The sequence below is a fragment of the Microtus oregoni genome, unplaced genomic scaffold (genome assembly GCF_018167655.1).
Source record: "Microtus oregoni isolate MIOR12 unplaced genomic scaffold, Mior012 000060F_001, whole genome shotgun sequence".
NCBI lineage: Eukaryota > Metazoa > Chordata > Mammalia > Rodentia > Cricetidae > Microtus > Microtus oregoni.
This window is the reverse complement of record NW_024543836.1, coordinates 1,187,903-1,207,518: the sequence shown is the minus strand read 5'-3', so window position 1 is coordinate 1,207,518 and position 19,616 is coordinate 1,187,903. Positions and strand designations below refer to the sequence as shown.

The 19,616-nt window shown below is 45.8% G+C and overlaps 1 protein-coding gene across 1 annotated transcript in view; it reads left to right on the top strand.

Annotated features, from left to right (window-relative positions):
* LOC121439071 (dual 3',5'-cyclic-AMP and -GMP phosphodiesterase 11A) overlaps positions 1-19,616 on the top strand; it is a 282,745-nt gene that overhangs the window by 171,243 nt on the left and 91,886 nt on the right. The gene's annotated exons all lie outside the window — the stretch shown is intronic.

The window sequence follows — 19,616 nt, the reverse complement described above, 5'->3', positions numbered from 1 at the left end:
GAGGAGGGGGATCCATCTCAGAACTGTACTTCTTACCCACATGCCCCCCCCAGGTGACCCCAGTCTGACTCCCATGAGTTTATGAATGAGCCTCAGGTGTCCATTTTTATCTTGGCCACCGTGGCTCCTTGGTGCAGTTCAGAATTCCCGCTTGCCCCCTGCATTCCTACAAACCCTTTTTTAACAACAGCCACAAATGAGGTGGGCTGGGGCGTAGCTCAGAGGTATAGTGCTTGCTTAGCATGTTCAAGGTCCTGGGTTCAATCCCCAGGACTTTAGGAAGAACAAAACCACAGGAGTGTTGATTTTTTTTTCTTCCTTAAAAAAACTGGTGTTTGTATTTCTAAATTCTGCTGAAAGTTTTGAGAATGACTAGGAAAGGCTACTGCAACCATAAGAAACACCATATTTGTAATATTAGTCTATGACATTGCTTGCTGCTCTTCTCAGAGCCCCGTTTACACAAAGATCCATTTTATCCTCGTAGGGAAAGAATGACACAGAGATCTTTGATCCCGATAGAGTCATATCGGAATGGAATCACACAAACCACTAAAGAGGACAAAGAAAGATCCTGAACACAGGGATAGAATTCCCCCAGGAGAGCAAGCAATGAGTTGTTACAGTAGGCAGATGCTTACGGAAAAGTCTCACAGCGGTGCCCCAGATCACAAGACGAGGCTGTGCTAGCAAGAAGTAAGGACTGGCCCTGTAGGAAGGAACCTAAACTAGAGCAGTCAGTTAACAGAAGCAAGCATCTTGATTGAAGACTTAGTTTGTTTTCTGTCTCTGTAACAAAACGCCTAAAACTGTCATTTCTAAGCAATAGAGGTTTACTTAACTTATGCTGCAGAGGTTGAGAAACCCAAGGGTATTACTGACATCTGTTCAACATCTGGGGTGTGTGTGTGTGTGTGTGTGTGTGTGCCTATGTGTGTGTGGTATGATGTGTGTGTGTGAGATGTGGTGTGGTATGTGTGCCTATGTGTGTGTGTGTGTGTGTATGGTGTGTATGTGCAGTGTGGTGTGTGTGTATGTGTGGTGTGGTGTGTGTATGTGTGGTGTGATGTGTGTGTATATGTGCAGTGTGGTGTGTGTGCCTGTGTGTGTGTGCAGTGTGGTGTGATGTGTGTGCCTATGTGTTGTGTTCACATGTGTCTGTGTGCAGTGTGGTGTGTGTGTGGTGGGCTTCTTCCTTATCACAACAAGTCAGAGGTCCTCATGGGGTGAGAGGGCGCACAGTGCAGAGAGCCGCTCCATAACCTTGCCTCCCTTTCAGGAAGCCATAGGTCCATCCATTCCTGAACAAAGTCAGTTCATGACTGTCCATGTCCCAAAGTGCGGCTTCTCAACACCGCTGCATTGATGACAAATTTCCCACGTGTGGGATTTGGGGATCCATTGAAACCCTGGCATATTGACCAGGATGTGAACTCCACAGCGGGCATTTTTGTGTATTTCCTTCATGGTTCTGTCTCTGCTGCCTCTCACAGTTCTTAGTCCAACATGACAGTCAGTAAGTACTTAGTGAATGAATGAATGAATGCAGAGAGCATCCGTATTCTAGATCTTAAGCAGTTAGTAATCAAGAAAATATTAAAAATAGAACATAAAATTATTTTAGAAGCCTATTAAAATTTTCTTTAATATTTATAAATTATATATTTTCCATAAAGATATTTAAAACTTATTTATTTTAATAAAATTTAGTTCACATACATCAAAACACCAGATATTATATGATAAATCTGTAAAATTTTTGGTTTTAATCTATAAATTTGAAAAGTTAGACAATAAAGTGAAAGTTTCCTTGCCTAGAAAGATTGTTTATGGCAATACCTAGTTCCTGCTAAAATAATAATATGACATATTGTTCTTTCATTTTTTGCTGCCATTCTGATTATTTTTGTTGCCAAGCAGGGAAGTAACCAGAAAGAAGACAGCAAAGTTCCTAATGAGCTCAATGTGACTGTAAAAGCCACTCAGAGCCACCTCCCAGAACTACCGCAGGCTCCACAGTCAAGAGGGGACTGCTCTGTGAAGGTCACTAACCTTCTTCCAGGCTTCCTTCTTTGCTTTAGAGCAAGGAGAACCCCATTGTCTTAGAGCATGCTGTACTTTCCTGTTATTGGCTCCTAAACACACTAAAAATATGAAGTATTTAAATTTGAGAACAAAGGGTTATTTGATCTTAAACCTACCAAGATTATTAACGGAACTGATTTATTCCAGATTTTATCCCAAAAGATATTAGCTGGTATCCTATGATACTGTAATTGAGATTTAGTAGATAAGTTTAACCAAATGGCTTTTTCCTTGATATATAAAGTAAATAAAACATTAACCTAATTGATAGCTGGTGTCTGTTGTAGCTGCAGCAGTGACGTTAAAATGAGTGTGCATAGAATAGTCCTGTGTATAGTCACAAGACAGCACTGGCAGACACTCCAGACTCAACTGTATACAACTAGCTAAATAACTGAATACATGCTTTATTTTTACCAAGATATACAGACAAGCCACATCGACATCCAAATGTGCTGTGACCTACATTATCTCTGCACCTTTGAAAATATGCAGAGTTCTTTTTAAAACCACCCTAGCGATTTATTTGAGTCTGGAATCGGTGTTCTCCACAGACTTCCTGGGTGAAGGGAGGGATGAACACCACTGCTCACTTTGCTTGCTGGGATGAGAGCGCAGTGATTCAGAGATGGCCCAGGGTTTGGAAAGAAACTATTTAATTATCTGGTGGTGGAAAACATACGGAGCCCAACTACACACAACACGGGCATGTGACAGACCTCATAGAAGCCCAAGATGTTCCACATCCGGGTGCGCAAATGTCCCAGACACCAGCAAGATGGGGTTGTTTACGTGAGTCTAAGAGCCTGTCTGAGTCGAGAGTGTGTTCTGATGGGAGTGGAGTCCATGAGCCTCCCTGTCTACACGTGAGTTCCAGGTCAGCATGAGCGCCGTCTCCTGGATCTGCCTCATCCCTTGACCAGCCATGGGCCCATGTGTTCAGTCGAGAGCACAAGCAGATGCTGAGGCCAGACTTGAGGATGGATTCAGCACATTCCATGATTCAGGTAGCTCAGGCTCCGGAGCGTCAGCTGCACACACCAGGGACCAGTGGCAGGAAACGTCCCGCAGACCATGTGAGGGATACTTTCCTTCCGGTATGACCATCAAGGGCTGGGAAGGTCAGTGTGGGTGAAGAGGTCGCTTGGTAAGGACAGGGAAGGCATCCCCTGAGGGTCCCAGTAAGAAGTGAGGGTGCCAGCAACACCGAAGAGTGGAGAGTGAGTTCTACACCCTTCGTTATTACTAGTTTACAACCATCTGTACACACGGAGGGAGTGGCTGAGGGGGACTGATAGGGGAGACAACCTGTAGCAAGTTTAATAACCGTTGATGTTAGGCTAATACCTTACCCTTCCTAGTACCTGCTGGTCCATCTGGTGGATTCCCCCCATTTGAGAATGCCATGAAGGAGCTATCTGGATTTCATTTCTTCTGATTCCCCTTATTTGTCTGAGTGAGAAGACTTTGGAGAGAGATATGGTGGCCGATGGGAAAGCGGGACCAGACTTTGTCCCAGTTTTGTCCCTGTTGCTGTGACAAAACACCCTGATGGAAGTCACTTAAGGGAGAGCAAGTTTATGTCAGCTCACAGTTTCGGCAACAGTTGGAACCTGTGGTGGAGTCACTGTGGCAGGGGGAAGGCAGCTGGTCATGTGCACAGACAGGAGAGGAGAGAGAATGGGTGCGTGCATGCCACGTGCACAGACAGGAGCATAGAGAGAATGGGTGCGTGCATGCCACGTGCACAGACGGGAGCGGGAAGAGAATGAGTGTGAACATGCCACGTGCACAGACGGGAGCGGGGAGAGAATGAGTGCGTACATGCCACGTGCACAGACAGGAGAGAAGAGAGAATGAGTGTGAACATGCCACATGCACAGACAGGAGAGAAGAGAGAATGAGTGTGAACATGCCACGTGCACAGACAGGAGAGAAGAGAGAATGAGTGCACACATGCCACGTGCACAGACAGGAGAGAAGAGAGAATGAGTGCGTGCATGCCATGTGCACAGACAGGAGTGGAGAGGGAATGAGTGCGTACATGCCACGTGCACAGACAGGAGTGGAGAGGGAATGAGTGCGTACATGCCACGTGCACAGACAGGAGAGAAGAGAGAATGGGTGCGTACATGCCACGTGCACAGACAGGAGTGGAGAGGGAATGAGTGCGTACATGCCACGTGCACAGACAGGAGTGGAGAGGGAATGAGTGCGTACATGCCACGTGCACAGACAGGAGCGGGGAGAGAATGAGTGCGTGCATGCCACGTGCACAGACAGGAGCGGAGAGAGAATGGGTGCACACATGCCACGTGCACAGACAGGAGCTGAGAGAGGATGGGTGCACACATGCCACGTGCACAGACAGGAGAGAAGAGAGAATGGGTGCATACATGCCACGTGCACAGACAGGAGTGGAGAGAGAATGAGTGCACACATGCCACGTGCACAGACAGGAGCGGAGAGGGAATGAGTGAGAACATGCCACGTGCACAGACAGGAGAGAAGAGAGAATGGGTGCGTACATGCCACGTGCACAGACAGGAGCGGAGAGGGAATGAGTGCACACACGCTTGTGCTCAACTCACTTTCTCCACTCACATAGTTCAGGATCTCCCACTGTGGAAATGGTGACGTGCACAGTGATTGAGTCTTCCCACTTCATTAGCATATTCAAGATAATCCCCCACAGCATATCCACAGGCCAGCTTGACCTAGACAGCCCTCACTGAGCCTCTCCTCTCAGCTCGTTCTAGAGTGTTCCTAGTTAACAATTAAAATTGCCCAATAAGGAGTTGAAAGCCCAGCCCTGCCCCACAGGTGGATTCTGCTTCTTCAGGAATGTCAGGTCTTGGGCTTCTTTTCCTGGCTCTGATACCACTCACAGGAAATGGTTTTGTCTGTAGGGCCCCTCACACACACGAAGATCCCAAACTTCTAGGTCCTAACAAGTTAGCTGCTTTTGGAAATCTGATTCTGATTATCATGTCGCTAAATTACTCTTTAGGGGCTGATTGCCTTGTGCACTAATGAGCATGCTGAGGTCCAAAGAAGCTTCTCCCTCATAAACACTTAGCGTCCCATGAACCTGAAATGAGAAAGTGGCACAGAGAAAACCCGTGCAGGTCTTAGTGCCTGTTTACATCTCCTTAGCACTGTGCTAACAGGAAAGACGTGGAGAAACCATGCTGACAATTAGATCTCCTTGAAGACGGCTGCTGTGCTACCGTGAGAAAACGAGTTAGCGCACCAATTATATGCACCTGTGGTTTTATGCACTTTCCTTGGATTCCACTGCAATGGACGGACCTAGTGGCCATCACCATCTACTGCCAGTATACCCATTAGCGTCAACCTGTGCACACACTCGTGTTATATGGCCTCCTTCCATCCCGTCTTCCATTGAGAACCGCATGAGTTACAGCAGCCGTCAAATTGGAGGCTCGTTTACTGCCCATAACTGCTGCCGTAATTAAAGGCCCGTAACGCAAGGTGGCTGTTAGGGTTTAGACCACCTCTCCATGTTTCAGGTTTTCAGTATGAATGCCCAGGCCACAAATTAATAGCACGACAAAGTAAACAAAACAAAACATGAAGAATAGACACTTCTGTAGGATTTACTAAGTGACCAGGTGGTGGCACACTCCTTTAATCCCAACACTCGGGAGGCCAAGGCAGGTGGATTTCTGTGAGTGTGAGTTTGAGGCCAGCCTGGCCTACAGAGCAAGTTCCAGGACAGCCAAGGGTAATACAGTGGAACCCTGTCTTGGAAAAATTAAAACCAAACAAACAAACCAAGTGATGAGATGGAGTTTCAAAGGGCATCGTCATCCGCTGGTTTAGGTTTAAGATTCATGCTGTCACGCCAATCTACCCAGGCCTTCAGGAGCAATCAGGAGTGGGAACGCCATGCTCCCTCTGTGGACCCGTGCTGGGAATGTGCCCCCCTAACGGCTCAGGGAAGCATTCCTGTCCCAAGTTGCCTCCTCCCTGCCATTTTTGCCAGTACATTGCAGGAAGACTGAGGACAGAGCATTCAGCCAAACCAGGCGTCTCAGGGCACGCCGAGGAGGGGCAATCAGAGGAGGTCACTCTGGAGGGCTGCCTGGAATAGAGGTCAGCAGCTCGGTGTCACCCACCAGATCAGCAACATCCACCCACCCCCAGCTCCTCTGCCCCAGACAACTGCTCTTGCAGGGGTTCCTTTGCAACCTGGGCTAACCTGGGACCTTAGTGTCGGAAGGAAGCTGGTTGTTGTCTTGCTCTACGGTCTTATTCCCTGGAATGTCGCTTTCAGAACTGTCTGCCCTGGCTTTCCGGTCACCTCATCTTATTTCCGAGGTGCTATATGAGGAGACAGCAGTGTACACAGAACGGTGATGGTGACTTATTTCTAACCTAGACTTTCTCCCCGCACCCTTACTCCTGCCTCTTGGATTTAAGGCATTGTTTTGACTTTCAGCAATATTTATGCCAGGTTTAGTATCCAAGTTTTTCTTTACTGTCAGGGCAAGCGATTGAACTCCCCCTGGAAAATGAACCGCAGGGGAAAGAGCAGCCTCAGCACCGTCCAGGGCAGCCTGCTCACACCGCGGCCAGCAGCTGGCAGCCTGCGTGGCTTAGGCCGCAGCCATAAATCTGTGGCTTGCCCCGTGCTTGAGTGTCCAGGTCCCTTTATGAATTGTGTCTTAATCAAACGCCACATCGCAGAAAGAATGGTTGTACTTTGTCACTCTTGAGTTCTGCAGATGCTAGGGATGTGAGGGGGAGCAGGGGCAGAGGTGTGGGGGGCAGGAGGGCGGCGGGAGGGGTGACGTGCAGTGACAAGGTCTTTAAGGCCAGGCTGGCCTTTCTTAGTGCTGAGCTCAGCGGCTGTGAATTGAGGGCCCTTCAAAGACCCTACCCGACCCAAATTTATCCTGTGATGACCTTGGCCTTCTCTCAGATCGACTGTAGAGCCACTCTTTGTCACCTCTTTCCTTTGGAAAACAAAGCAGGGACAGCGTTTCCAAGGTTTCCAAGCTTTTCCAGGCTTCCAGCAGCCTCTCCGGCAACTCAGAACCACTTCTGAGCCCAGTTCCAGGGAGCTCTGATGCCTCTGTCTCCTCAGGCGTCTGTGCTCATGTACACCTAACCACAAAACATAGAGATGCATGTTGGAATATAATCTTAGGTTTACAAAAGGTCTGGAAGGCTTCCCCCACCTCCTCTTGGCAATTTAGTTCACTTCTCCCCTGTTGGTCTACAGAGTCAGGCCTAGAGGGCAGTTTGTGTTGTTTGAGAGGATTAGAAAGCCCAGCATTGCTGAGTACAGAAGGCCTGGTGGAGGCCAGTGTGGCCCAGAGAGAAGAAGCCAAAGATGTCAGAACCCCCCAGGACATTACGGTATCTGGAACGGCACCACTCTCCTCATTCTGGCTTTCTTCTGAGACAAGTTGTCTATAATTACAGATGTGAACTGGGAAATTATAGAGCCAGGTCAGGTGGCCCCTCACTACGGGGATGGGTGCTTGATTTAGCAATCAAGATGGTTTGGTTTTTCTTCATTAACCGTTTAGTAGACAGACAAGTTGCAACCTCCTGACTGTTTTCTCCCCTTGCCCGCACTGTGTAGCTGCAAGCTTAGATAGAATTGCACAGCCGTTCGTGGCTCCCTCCTCCCCCCCCCCAAACAACCCACATTTCCATGTGCTGTGCCACCATTCTGCCTTGGCACACTCCTCTCGTTGCAACCCAGCTCACAACCCTCACCAGCTCAGCCCCTGCCTTGCTCTCTCCTCGGCAGACAGCGATTGTACTCTGTGGTTCTGGCTGGGCTGCCTGCCTCCTCCTTCTCCACCCTGTCTCAGATCCAGGCAGAACCCAGCGGCCAGATGGACAGTCCTCTTCAGCGGGGGTCAGGTTCCTGCTCACAAAGCTTGACATCATCTGTGGGCCTCTAGATGCTTCCGGTCATGGTTGGTTCTTCAGCTGATCGTCCAAAGTACTCCACTCTCAACCCTCCCACCCGCCATCCTGGATTATTCTAACCTACCCCTATGGTCGCCCCTCGCCATCCCGGGGTCATGGTCTCTTCCCACGGCCTCGCTTTCCTATCTGCGAGCCTCTCCTCTTCTCTGTCCCAGTCTCTGCGTATTTACAGCCCAACTAATCCGTCTGCCCTCACTCGCTGCCTCTCCTCTCCCAGTCATCCCCTGTCCTTCAAGCAGAAATGATCAGTGTCTTCCCATCCTTTTCAGTTTCTGCCCGTCCAATCAGACGGTTAGACTGGGAGCATTTGGGGGAGGATCCTTTGTCCTGCTCATCTTTATATCCCTTATCTCATTTATAGGCGTGCTTGGCACCTGGGTGCTGAAGAAATGTCTATCTTGTTGCCAGGTTCACTGAACTCTGGTTTTAGGTAGAAGGGATTACAGGTATAGGCAGAAATTTGAAGCAAGACCAATAGGTAAAAGTTTCGTCTGTCTTGGCTCTTTGTTGGTCTAAACTCCTTCTTTTACACACTTGCTTATCAGTTTCTTAGTTTCCGTACGCAGCCTCAGCGCCATTAAAAGAAAGGGATTATTCTTGTTCTTTTGGCTGAGCTCTGGCCCAAGTCTATTGAAAAGATCTGTAAGGATGCCGTGATTTTGCTGTAGGCAGGAGATTGTCACAGTATTGCTGATTTGCTACTATAAAAATCCTTCATGGATGTGTTTAAAGCTTTTTTTACATTTATTTATTTAATGGTGTGTGTGTGTGTGTGTGTGTGTGTGTGTGTGTGTGTGTTGTCTGTTCTGTCTGTCTGTCTGTCTGCCTTAGGGTACATCTTACTGACCTGTAGAGGTCAAGAAACAAATTCAGAATGCTGTCTTCTTCCACCATGTGGGTCCCAGGAATTGAACTCAGGTCGTAGGCTTAGAGGCCAGTGCCCTTTGCCTGCTGAGTCACCTCACTGGCTCAAATCATACATTTTAAAACACACCATGTTTTTGCTTCTCAAAATCTGTTTCTAACACTTTTTATTAGCATTTAATGTGGTTTGGTCCTATGTCTGTCTCCCCTGTGTATTTGTGAAATCACAGACTGGCTTGATAGTTCTTTGTGTTTATGTTGTAGTTGGAAATGGATTTATTAAAAAAAATCTTAAAAACATCTGTGAATCCCAATTCTATCAGTTCTGAGGCAACACGAGAAACGCAGACCTCGGGGCTGTCTGCAGTCCCGGGACTACCGCTGTTGCATGACACCGTCTCTGCTAGGTAACGTATGTAGTAGGCCAAGAGTGAGCGCACATGTGAGCAGACACAGACAAAGAAGCTACCAGATCATGTAAATTTCCTGGGCTTCATGTCCCCTCCTCTGTACAGCAAAGCCATCTCCAGCTATAAAATGATGCCATTTTATGAGCCCATAAAGTTTATCTGTAGGAGTGAAGGGGAAATAAAACACAGGGGAAAATAAATGTTGACAGAACATCTTGAGGTCTTTATGATTCCGAATGCTCAGAGGTTTTGCTTGAAGATCAGCTTCAGAATTGAGAGTATTTGCCGGAAGTCCTGGCTCGGGTTGATTTAATTACATTTTACAATTAATTTTCAAAGGTGCTGGTGTCTATGTTGTATTTGAGGAGTAACAAAAATATAGTGATACAAATGAGGGGTGTGGCAGTCATGGGAAGACAAGTCTTAAGCTGATCAGTTTAGGATCCATACCCTTGCTCTGCCCATAAATGAATGTTTAATAGTAATTTGTTAAATACTAAGAAATAACAGTGGATGTATATACATATATATATACACACTTACATACATGTGTGCTCTGTGTATATGTGTATATACAAATATATGTATATAAACATGTACACACATATATATCGACACATATATGCTATGTATATTATATACATGCATGTGTGCATGTATATATAGGTATGTATGTACATATGTATGTGTGTATGATGTGTGTATGTACCTACCTACATACATATATATATATATTCTTCACAGTGCCATCACTTGGGACCCTCCATCTCTTGGTAAGGGCAGGATTCTCCATATCTCCTTTGCATGTGTGAGACAATTTAGAATTAAGAAACCATCAGAAAAGGCAGGAGTGACATGCACTCTTGTAACTCCAGCACCAGGAAGGCACAGCCAGGGGAACCATGAGCTCTGGGCCAGCCTGGGCTACACAGTGAGATTCTATCCGTAAAAAGAAAAAAAAAGGCAAATAATAATAATGAGAAAGAAAACTGTACCCGACTTTGCTTCCTCCGGCCCAGTTTCGTTTTGACTCTCGAAACAGGTTCTTCCTATTTGGGTAGGAAAATGGAAGCAAAGTGGTGGAATTTTAACCTGAGGTGACGTCTTTTGATCCAGCCATTATTCTTGGAAAGACAGTGACGTTTTGACAGTCTTGCAGTCAGGTGAGCAAAGGGAAAGGTGTCTAAGAAGGAGTTTTCTGGCTGAACTTAAGACACTGTTTTTAAAAGAGCCATCTGTGGTGACCTTTAGCTCAAGATGCTGCTTTCTCGGAATTTTCTCTCTGGATTCACGGTTGTGCTGCCCGCGTGGCTCCTTACCCTGGGACTTGCCCTTACTTAGAAACCTAAGGAAATTGGAAGCAGGGACCCTCATGGAGACGTTGCATCATCTGCGGAGCGACGGGAGGAGATCCATTATTCTGACACCGCGCCTGTCTTCTTTAGTCCAATCGCCTATCTTGCACTGTAGAAATCTCTCAACATCTGGAAATCTCAGAGAGAAAAGAAGGGTTCCACTTTATTATCCTGCACTCCCCGGGCTGCCAAGGACCATGTGAGGAAGATAACGCGGCTAGAAGATGGCAGACATCAGTTTAATGATAAAGCGCTTGTCAGGAGATAAAGCCTCATGCTTCGAGCACGAGCACTATGAGCCAGATAGAAACTGCGGGACAGAAGATGTGGACGGAGGGGGGGTAATATTTTTTTGATGTTAGGGACATTATGGACAGTATGCTGCTTACCTAAAATATGATTATTTAAACATCAATTCTTAAAGCACACACATATTTAAATCTTTATTCTCGTTAAACTCTTTGATATATCCCCACCCCCCATCGTGTGTGTGTATGTGTGTGTGTGTGTGTGTATGTGTGTGTGTATGTGTGTGTATGTGTGTGTATGTGTGTGTGTATGTGTGTGTATGTGTGTGTATGTGTATGTGTGTGTGTATGTGTGTGTATGTGTATGTGTGCATGTACACTTGCTCAATTTAAAGGTATAATTGTGTGACTTAGAATTTCAGCTCTGGCATGAGGGGAGGTTCCCCCAGCACTTTATTGTCTCATAAGCAAATGGCGAATCCTGGAAAGAACGAGATCTGAGATGAAGCACTTTGGCCACTGGGTGCCATCCTTGCTCCATGCAAGAATCTCCCGAGCCATGTTTTTTAGGGAAATGGTTAAAAATCCCAAAGGTGGTGATGTAAAAGTAATTTTGAGATATAATAACAGCGGCGCGTGTGCGTGCATGACCTGGAGTGTGTTAGTGACAGCAATGCTGATTCATTCACCCAGGCGCGGGCCAGAGGCCTGGAGAGCTCTCCCCTTTGGTTTAGCCTTGTGAACAAAGCCAGGGGCCAGGTCGGCATTCTTGGTGTACCCCAGCAAGGCATCCTGTGAAGGCATGGAGGCCGTGTGGAGGAGCAGGAATTGATGAGGGAGTATCTTGTAAGCATCTGGAGGTCAGAGGGTCAGATGCTGCATTAATTATCTTTACTGTTGTTTGTAAACCTGCCAAGCCGGTGGCTTCCGCAGTTCTTGTTCCGCTAAGCAGCAGCAGCAAGCCTCTAAAGGAGCCATTGGTGATCCAACTCAGGTCCTGTATTGGGCAAGTCATGGGAGGACCATCCTATCAGTCAGAAGGCCTCAGTTACTCCTATTGAAGTCCTTTACTCTCCCTAGCAAAGGCTCCATTCACTCAGTGTAATGGAACTTTAAAAAATGAGAAATGCGACCTGCCAGGTCGGCTTCTGGTGCATGGCTTGGATGAACTCATTAAATTGTTACAAAACCCTTAATATTTTTCCCTTGTTTTACAGATGATAACCCTGAGACATTTAGAGAAATGTCCAAAAATGTTCCATCTAAAAAGCTATGATCTTGGCAGACATGGCTTGCTGAATTTATAGTGTCCTCTTTTCAATGACAAGGAAGTCTTTGATTTAGAAGAGTGGCCTTGGTCCTGTCCTTGTGTTCTGATTCTGGACCCTGATAGAATCTTGGGTTTTGTTCCTGTGATAGATGAGTTCAGGTTTTAACTGACTTGGGTGTGTGCATGACAGTGTGTGTGTGTGTGTGTGTGTGTGTGTGTGTGTGTGTGTTTGCGTGCACATGCATGTGTGAATGGGTGGGTATGGGTGCGCACGCATGTGTGTGTGCGTGCACATGTGAGCATGCGCATGCCTGAGAGTGTGCCTGTCTATCTACAAAGTCATCCAGCCCCACTGCTCCCCCAGGAAAATCTCCTCAGCCACCAGCATTGCAGTGTCAACTTCAAGGGAAAGCTTTGGGGGGTTAATAACAATTTTCCATCCAAAGCATAAGTCCCGAACAAATCTTAAACTGACTGATCCCATTCCTCACGACTGGGCACACTTCCTAACATACATCATAATTCATTGGCCTTTCCAGAGACAAAGAGGGCTCTGGGAAAACGCAGCTCTGTGATGACTTCTGCAGGAGCAGAGGGCCATCCCCATGGCTAGGCTCAAGTTCATCAGACAGCTCTGCAAAACGCTGACGTGGCTTTTGAAGAACACTTTGTACCCTTCCCTTCACCTCCAACAAGAAAAACTCAAAATTCCAAAAAGAAGGAGAATGGGGTGGGAGGGGCAGTTTCCATGGTGATTTCAGTGACTGCAACTGGGAGAAACAAAATGGCCCTAAGAGTTGCCCAGCCCTTTAAACATTGTGGAGGTGTGTGTTTCTGCCCAAAGTGGCATCCAAGACACCAGCAGTCTCCTGAGAGCTCACCATGATAGAACCTCCCTAGGAGGCTGGGTTCAGAAGAAAGGCTGGTTATGTGGACAAACCAAGAGTCCATCAGTCTAGTGTTGAGGAAGTCCTTGTCTGCACGGAGCTCTGTTTGATCTTCTCTCTCCATATGAACTTCACTCTTTGACTGTGTGGTGCCTTAGCTCAGAGAAGGCAATGTGGCGTAGACTGAAAGACCCCAGCTGTGACATCTTTTAGAAGAGAATCGCACAATGCACCACCCGAAATCTTCCTAAGAAAGGCCACAAGTGAGAAGACTGTATGCACCGGAAGGGAAAGCAGCCCCATAGATTTCATCCCTACAAAACTAGGTGATGGTCTTGAAGCCATCTGAAACTCCCAGAGCTGGTCCCTATGACTCTGCACCAATTGCCCAGATAGCACCTGGACCAAAACCACAGAACCTCACACTGCAGCATCCAGACCGTTGTGGGGCACTCACTGCTTGATTGGCGTCTGTCAGAGACTAGGTTTCTCTAATTCCCTATAGGGATTCGCTTTGCAGAATCTTGGGAACACTTTCTGATTGACTCAGTTTCACATGCCTAGTCCTGGACCAGTCCACTGTATGGAGGACTTTGTGGACAGAATAGTGTCAATTTCCAAGTGAACGCAGGTAGCTGAGTGTGGAAGACGACCATGTCTCCTAGGAAAGACAGAGGAGCATAGAGTATCACTGCTGTCCTTCAGTCTGGTGTGGCTGCAGACAGCTCTCAAAGGATGGTTTTCAATCCCCACCAGGCCCCTCCCTACTACTTTTTATTTTGTAACCAGCGATATTTCCTGGGAATATAGATGGGATGCTTACATCATAATGTACAGGTACTAGATGACAATTATCATTGATCTATTCCCTGAAGCCCTTCCCAGCAATACTGACTAGATTCTATTACTGAACAGAATACTTTGTTGTGTCCTTAAATATTCTCCCTCCGTGGATTATCTAAGTGTTGATCACCCTGATTTAACTTTCTTTCAAATAATTTAAACTACTCAAATGCCAGTTAAGTTGATCCAGAAGTCTGAATTTATGACCGTCTGTCATCAGCCCATACCAGACCAGCAGCTTTTCTGCTGTGCTGGGTGATAATAGAGACCCAGAAATCTCCATTCAGCTGGACCAACCAGCAACCTATGGAGTACTTCTAGGGCAGTCATTTCTACATGAATTAATTAGGTCTTCCTGGAAGATTAAACAGATCAAGTAGGCCAAACATCCTTATATCCAGCGTTTGAAGCTAACAGTAAAATAGCTCAATTTCTAATCTACTTCCTGGCCTCATTAGAATTCAATTAGCAGAGGCCACTCTTTCCTAGAGGCCCTTTGGCAGATTTGTGTGTGAACAGTTAACCCGGTGGTAGCAAAGGCAGTTACTTGTGGTCAAACAATTCCGTCTGACTGCAAAGACGAATCCCAAAGATGTTTGGATAGGACTGTACTCACCCTCCTGGAGTGATGCAAATATTTTAAGTGGACAGAGTGAGAAAAACTGCATCCAATACTACCCCTGACACTGACCACATCCTGCCACTGCCAGAGTTTTTGGACTGGAAGGTCAGAAGGGAAAGGTCAAAGGGGTTATGTTAGAGACAAGGAGATGCAGAAGAATTTACAAGTCCGCCTTGACAAGGTTGGAAGTCGTTTCCCAAATAAACAACACTGGACTTTAAAATATATAAATGGACATTCTATGAAAGTATGTAGAAATGATCACGTATTTCTTAATCAGGGGAGCACTCATCAGACCATGAAAAGCCGGGTATTTGAGGATTAGACAACCTTGTGCTGATTCTTTTATGTGTGCATTTTCCTCCTCTGCGCAGCTGCCTGAATGCAGACATAGGGAGATTTCTTCTTCTTCTTCTAACAGGGTGTGTTATAGCTGTCATTCAGCCTTGAAATAGTTTTTCTCTCCAGTGGAACATCAGGCCAGTGATATATCTGTGTGGCTGTACCTACCTGTCACTTTTCTGCTGGCCCTAATGTGTTAGTATTCCACAGAAAGCCCTACTAGCCAATGACAGCACTGGAAGCTAGCTGCTGCCTTTATGGGACCTGGCAACAGGAAGAAGTATTTCATTGGCTGCCTGGCTGTCAGTTAGAGGGGAGGCTACTCTAGATGAGCCTCAGCTGTCAAGATGGAGATGAGGCATGGGGGTGGGGCAGATATTTGAGCATAGGAGCGTTCCAAGTCCAGGCAGCCTTGTCTTGCTCTTTGGCCGCTGTCTCTGAGTTTATGGGAGGAAAAGATCTCACTCCAGTGAGCTCACTACAGAAATGAAGACCTCTTCAAGATTGAGATAGGTCTCAAGGTCAGATACTGGCAAAATAACTTTGGGGATAGACTCTGCGTTCAGCAAACCCATTGGACACGGCATCTCCCCTCCAGCAGACCGAGGCTTCCCTGTCTACCCATGGACATGCTCTGATTCCGTTCCCACAGAGGCCCTCCTATGCTCTTATAGCCATTGCAGGGAGCACCAGTCTGAACACCCGCTAGCCGTGGGCACAGTCCCCCATGTTGTCAAGGAAAAGCAGAGTCCTGACTAATGCGTTTGCTAATGGCCATATTCTGTTATCAGAAATTCCATAGGCCATCCAGATCTTGGAAATGATACTATGTTTGAGGGGGAAAGCCTTTAATTATAATGCCTATCATTGAATAATAGTTGCAATAAAGACTCATCTCTGGGGTTGCCAAGTTCCTTTAATTACAGCGATGGATAACCAGAGCGTCTCTACATTTAGTGTCGGTATTTCTGCTCTGGAAGGAAAATGCGTTTCTGTTTTGAGTTGTAAATTGAGCTCCTAGCGATTCATATTGCCTTAAAATACCCAGAGATGCCCAGAGAGCAGGTCGTACCTCCAGCCAGGGATCCCGGGAAGAAGGTGGAAATAAAACTGAACGACAATGAAGCTGAGCTGTGGCGTGTGTAGAAATTAACGGTGTACTAACTACCTAACTGCTCGAAATAAAACCAGAGAGGCAGTGATTTGTGTTCTACTGAGTGGAGGTGGCAAGAAATTTTATATGTTGCCGGATTGGGTACTGTTGTAAACGAAACCTAAACTCTGGGTTTTGGCAGGACCTGAGAAGGGAGCTCGGAGCCTCCATTTTCCCTTCTGATTTGGCCATTACTCAGCTTTCCTATGGCTTCACTTCTCAATTCAAAGTTGATACCAGTAAACAGCTTCTAAGACACGGTAAACTGGAGCCGAGGGTCCTGGCCAACAGCCGAGGACTGGGACATTGTTCAAGTTAGGCATAGTGAAAGCAACAATAACAACAACAAGTATAATTGCTGCCATCCAACGAGCCCCTGCTGTGTGCCAACCTCCTCAACTGTGTTCAGCCGCTGTCAACGCCACTCTCAGAAGTGACCGCTGGCTTCTGTGCCCTGATGAGGTGTGGGATACAGCAGAGAGTGAAGCAGCTTGCTCTAGGGAGCTTTAATAGGGAATTCAGACCCCTGCCCGCATCTGCCCTGTGCAGCACCCTGCTGTTGAGTGTAGGGACAGCTTTCAGCAACGCAGCACGGGACAAGAGAAAGGGGCATGTTTCTGATTTCATATGTGAACAGTTTTGGTCTGCCTTAGACTTCTATCTGTAGAGATGAATAATTTTACAGAATGGCTCAGTTTATTTTTATTATTAAAAATAGCATATAATATATTTTGATTATATTCTTTACCTCCCTACCCACCTAACTTCATACTATATAGTCTCTCTATCAAAAAAAATGGTTAAAACAAACAAACAAAAGGACTGTAAGACAAAACATAACAAAACAGGGCTGGAGAGATGGCTCAGTGGTTAAGAGCACTGACTGCTCTTCCAGAGGTCATGAGTTCAATTCCCAGCAACCACATGATGGCTCACAACCATCTGTAATGAGATCTGGCACCTTCTTCTGGCATATGGGCATACATGGAGACAGAATGTTGTATACATAATAAATAAATCTTTAAAAAAAACACATAACAAAACAACACACACACAAAACAAAACAAACAACAACAAAATGGAGTCTACCTGGGCCCAGAGCCTACCTGTCCTGGAGTGTAGCTGATAGACCCAGGGACACTTCATTGGACAGCTATCACTTACAAACACCTTCTTAGTTAGACATGGGACTCTCTGTCCACTTTCCCTTCTCCGGACTGGAATTTTGCTGAGTTTGAACTTGTAGGCCCTGTGTGTGCTGCCATAGTCCCTGTGGGTTTCTATGTATGTCAGGCCTGTTGTGTCTGAAGACACTGTTTCCTGGGAGTCGTCCACCATCACTGACGCTTACTAACTTTTTGCCTTCTCTTCCGCACTGATTTCTAATTTTGAGGGTGCTGAAGCCTTCGAACAGCTGAAAGCTCAGTCCTTTAGGGAAGATTTGATTCCAAGCGGTTGCATTCCTTATTTGTAAACAATAGTTTATATATATTATATATTTGTATATAAATTTATATGTTCACTACTCTGCTATTTTAACTATATACATAATTTCTGCTTTTCCAGATATAGATATACACATGTCAGTTTCTGTGTGGTATAGAGTCGTTTGTCATCTTTGGCATGGGGTGACAACATCCTGGACTCATCTCTGTGACATGAACCAGTTGTTTGGGGAACCTGGAATTAGGATTTGTCTATCCGGCTTTAATGTTGTGACCCATTTATTGATGAGAGAGCTGTCTGTCGTCAGGAGCACTGCCTGTAACCATGAAAATAGCAAGGCTAACCAGCTCTGCAATCCTGCAGCCACCACCAGAAAGAAAGAAAACTTTGGGCAAAGGTAGCCTGATTGAAATAGGAATCTCTGGGAGGGAGCATTAAAAAGAACAATCACCAAAAATAAAAGGGAAGAAACGCAGTCAGAAGAAGATTGCCGTATATTGCTATATCTCCAGCAAAAAACAAAAAAACAAAAACAAAAACAAAAGTGTGATAGTAGTAATCATAGAAGATGAATGGTAAAAATACAGTGTGTCTGGAAGAGAGAGCAATTCATTCCGCCTGCCTGCACAATTGCGCATGCTCTGTCGGGCTCCCAGAAATGACTTTAGGCATTCATCTACATTATTTTCACTATCTAATTCTAGGTCAGAAAATTTCTAGTCCTGGCAAGAAGCCACATTGGTATTTTATTTTTATTCCCCCAGAAACTAGCTTGCATGCTGAAGAATAATTTTTATCAATATAAATAATCTCCCCATTGGTGTTTTATATCATACACAATGACAAACTGTGAGCTGTAGCATTTTTTGCTTTGACAGCTTATGGAATCCATCATCTGTTTTCATAGATCTTCATTCAGAAAAAATATTTGATTTCTCAGGATTTGTAGCCCTATCAGAAATATTTGAATAAAAGATTTGCAGCTTTTGAAATCAATATCTGAATTTACTGTTGAAAGCTTAGTTGGTGGGTGAGATGCTACTGTAATCGTTTTCCTTTGTGACCTTTAAAGAAGTAGAAAAATGGCTGCTGTCTCGTGCTCGTTGTTTAGACCACCGACACCAGTAAGAGGAGTGGCATCTTCCAGTCATCCTGCAGCTCCCGGCTCTTGCAAGAATTACCTGCATCACTGCCTGGAGGCTGGGGCCTGCGTAATCTCAGTCTTTCATAAAATAAAGTCGGACCACGTAGACAAAGAGCTTTGCTAAAGAGTAACCAGAATAGAGAGAAATATGACTTTATTCATTTCCAACGCATAGGTTTATAATCTGCCTGTGCTCTTTCTAGTGAGTTAGTATGCGCTGTATCTAGAAGGATCCGTAAAAAGATCAGAGTCTGAAGTTACCGTTTATCCAAATCATCATCATAAAGGAAAAATACTTTTCTCAGTGAGAATTCCAATTTTAAAAATATTCCATTCTTGATCAGTTATATGATTTATCATTATTAGATTTACTATGCATGTGTCTATTAGTCAGATCTTGGTACGCAGGTCTAAGTATGACCGTTACATTCTATGCGGTATCAAAAATGTCTCACGTCTCAAACTGAAGCTGCAGAACGCTACCAGTTAGTCTGAGACCTCAGGAGTAGACCTAAGGAGGTCAGGGCAATTTAAGATGAGAAGAAGTTGCATAAAATGAGCAAAGTGTATAGCGGGAGAGGCCACTGTAGCAACTCCTATGGGAGTATATGGCTACAGGGGTTTGTTTCTCATTCTGGGTACACGTCAGCAGCTGGCCCTCTGTGCCCTGTGACCCCGTAGCATCTTCATGCCAGGATTCAGGCTAAAGGAGAAGCCCCACCTGAGATAGGCCATGCTTAGACAGACCATGCTTAGGGCGGAAAAAGAACAAGAAAGTTAGCAAAGCCACGGGATTGGTCTTACTGTGTGTGCGTGTATGCGTGCATGCATGTTTGCATGCATATGACCTTATGATCTTTTGGCAAAACTGAAGTCTCAGTCAGGGAGCTTCTATCACCCTGGAGAGGCAGTGAGCTGTGTGACGATACACGAGTCTATAGATTGCTCACGTCTGGAGAAGAAAGAACGATCGG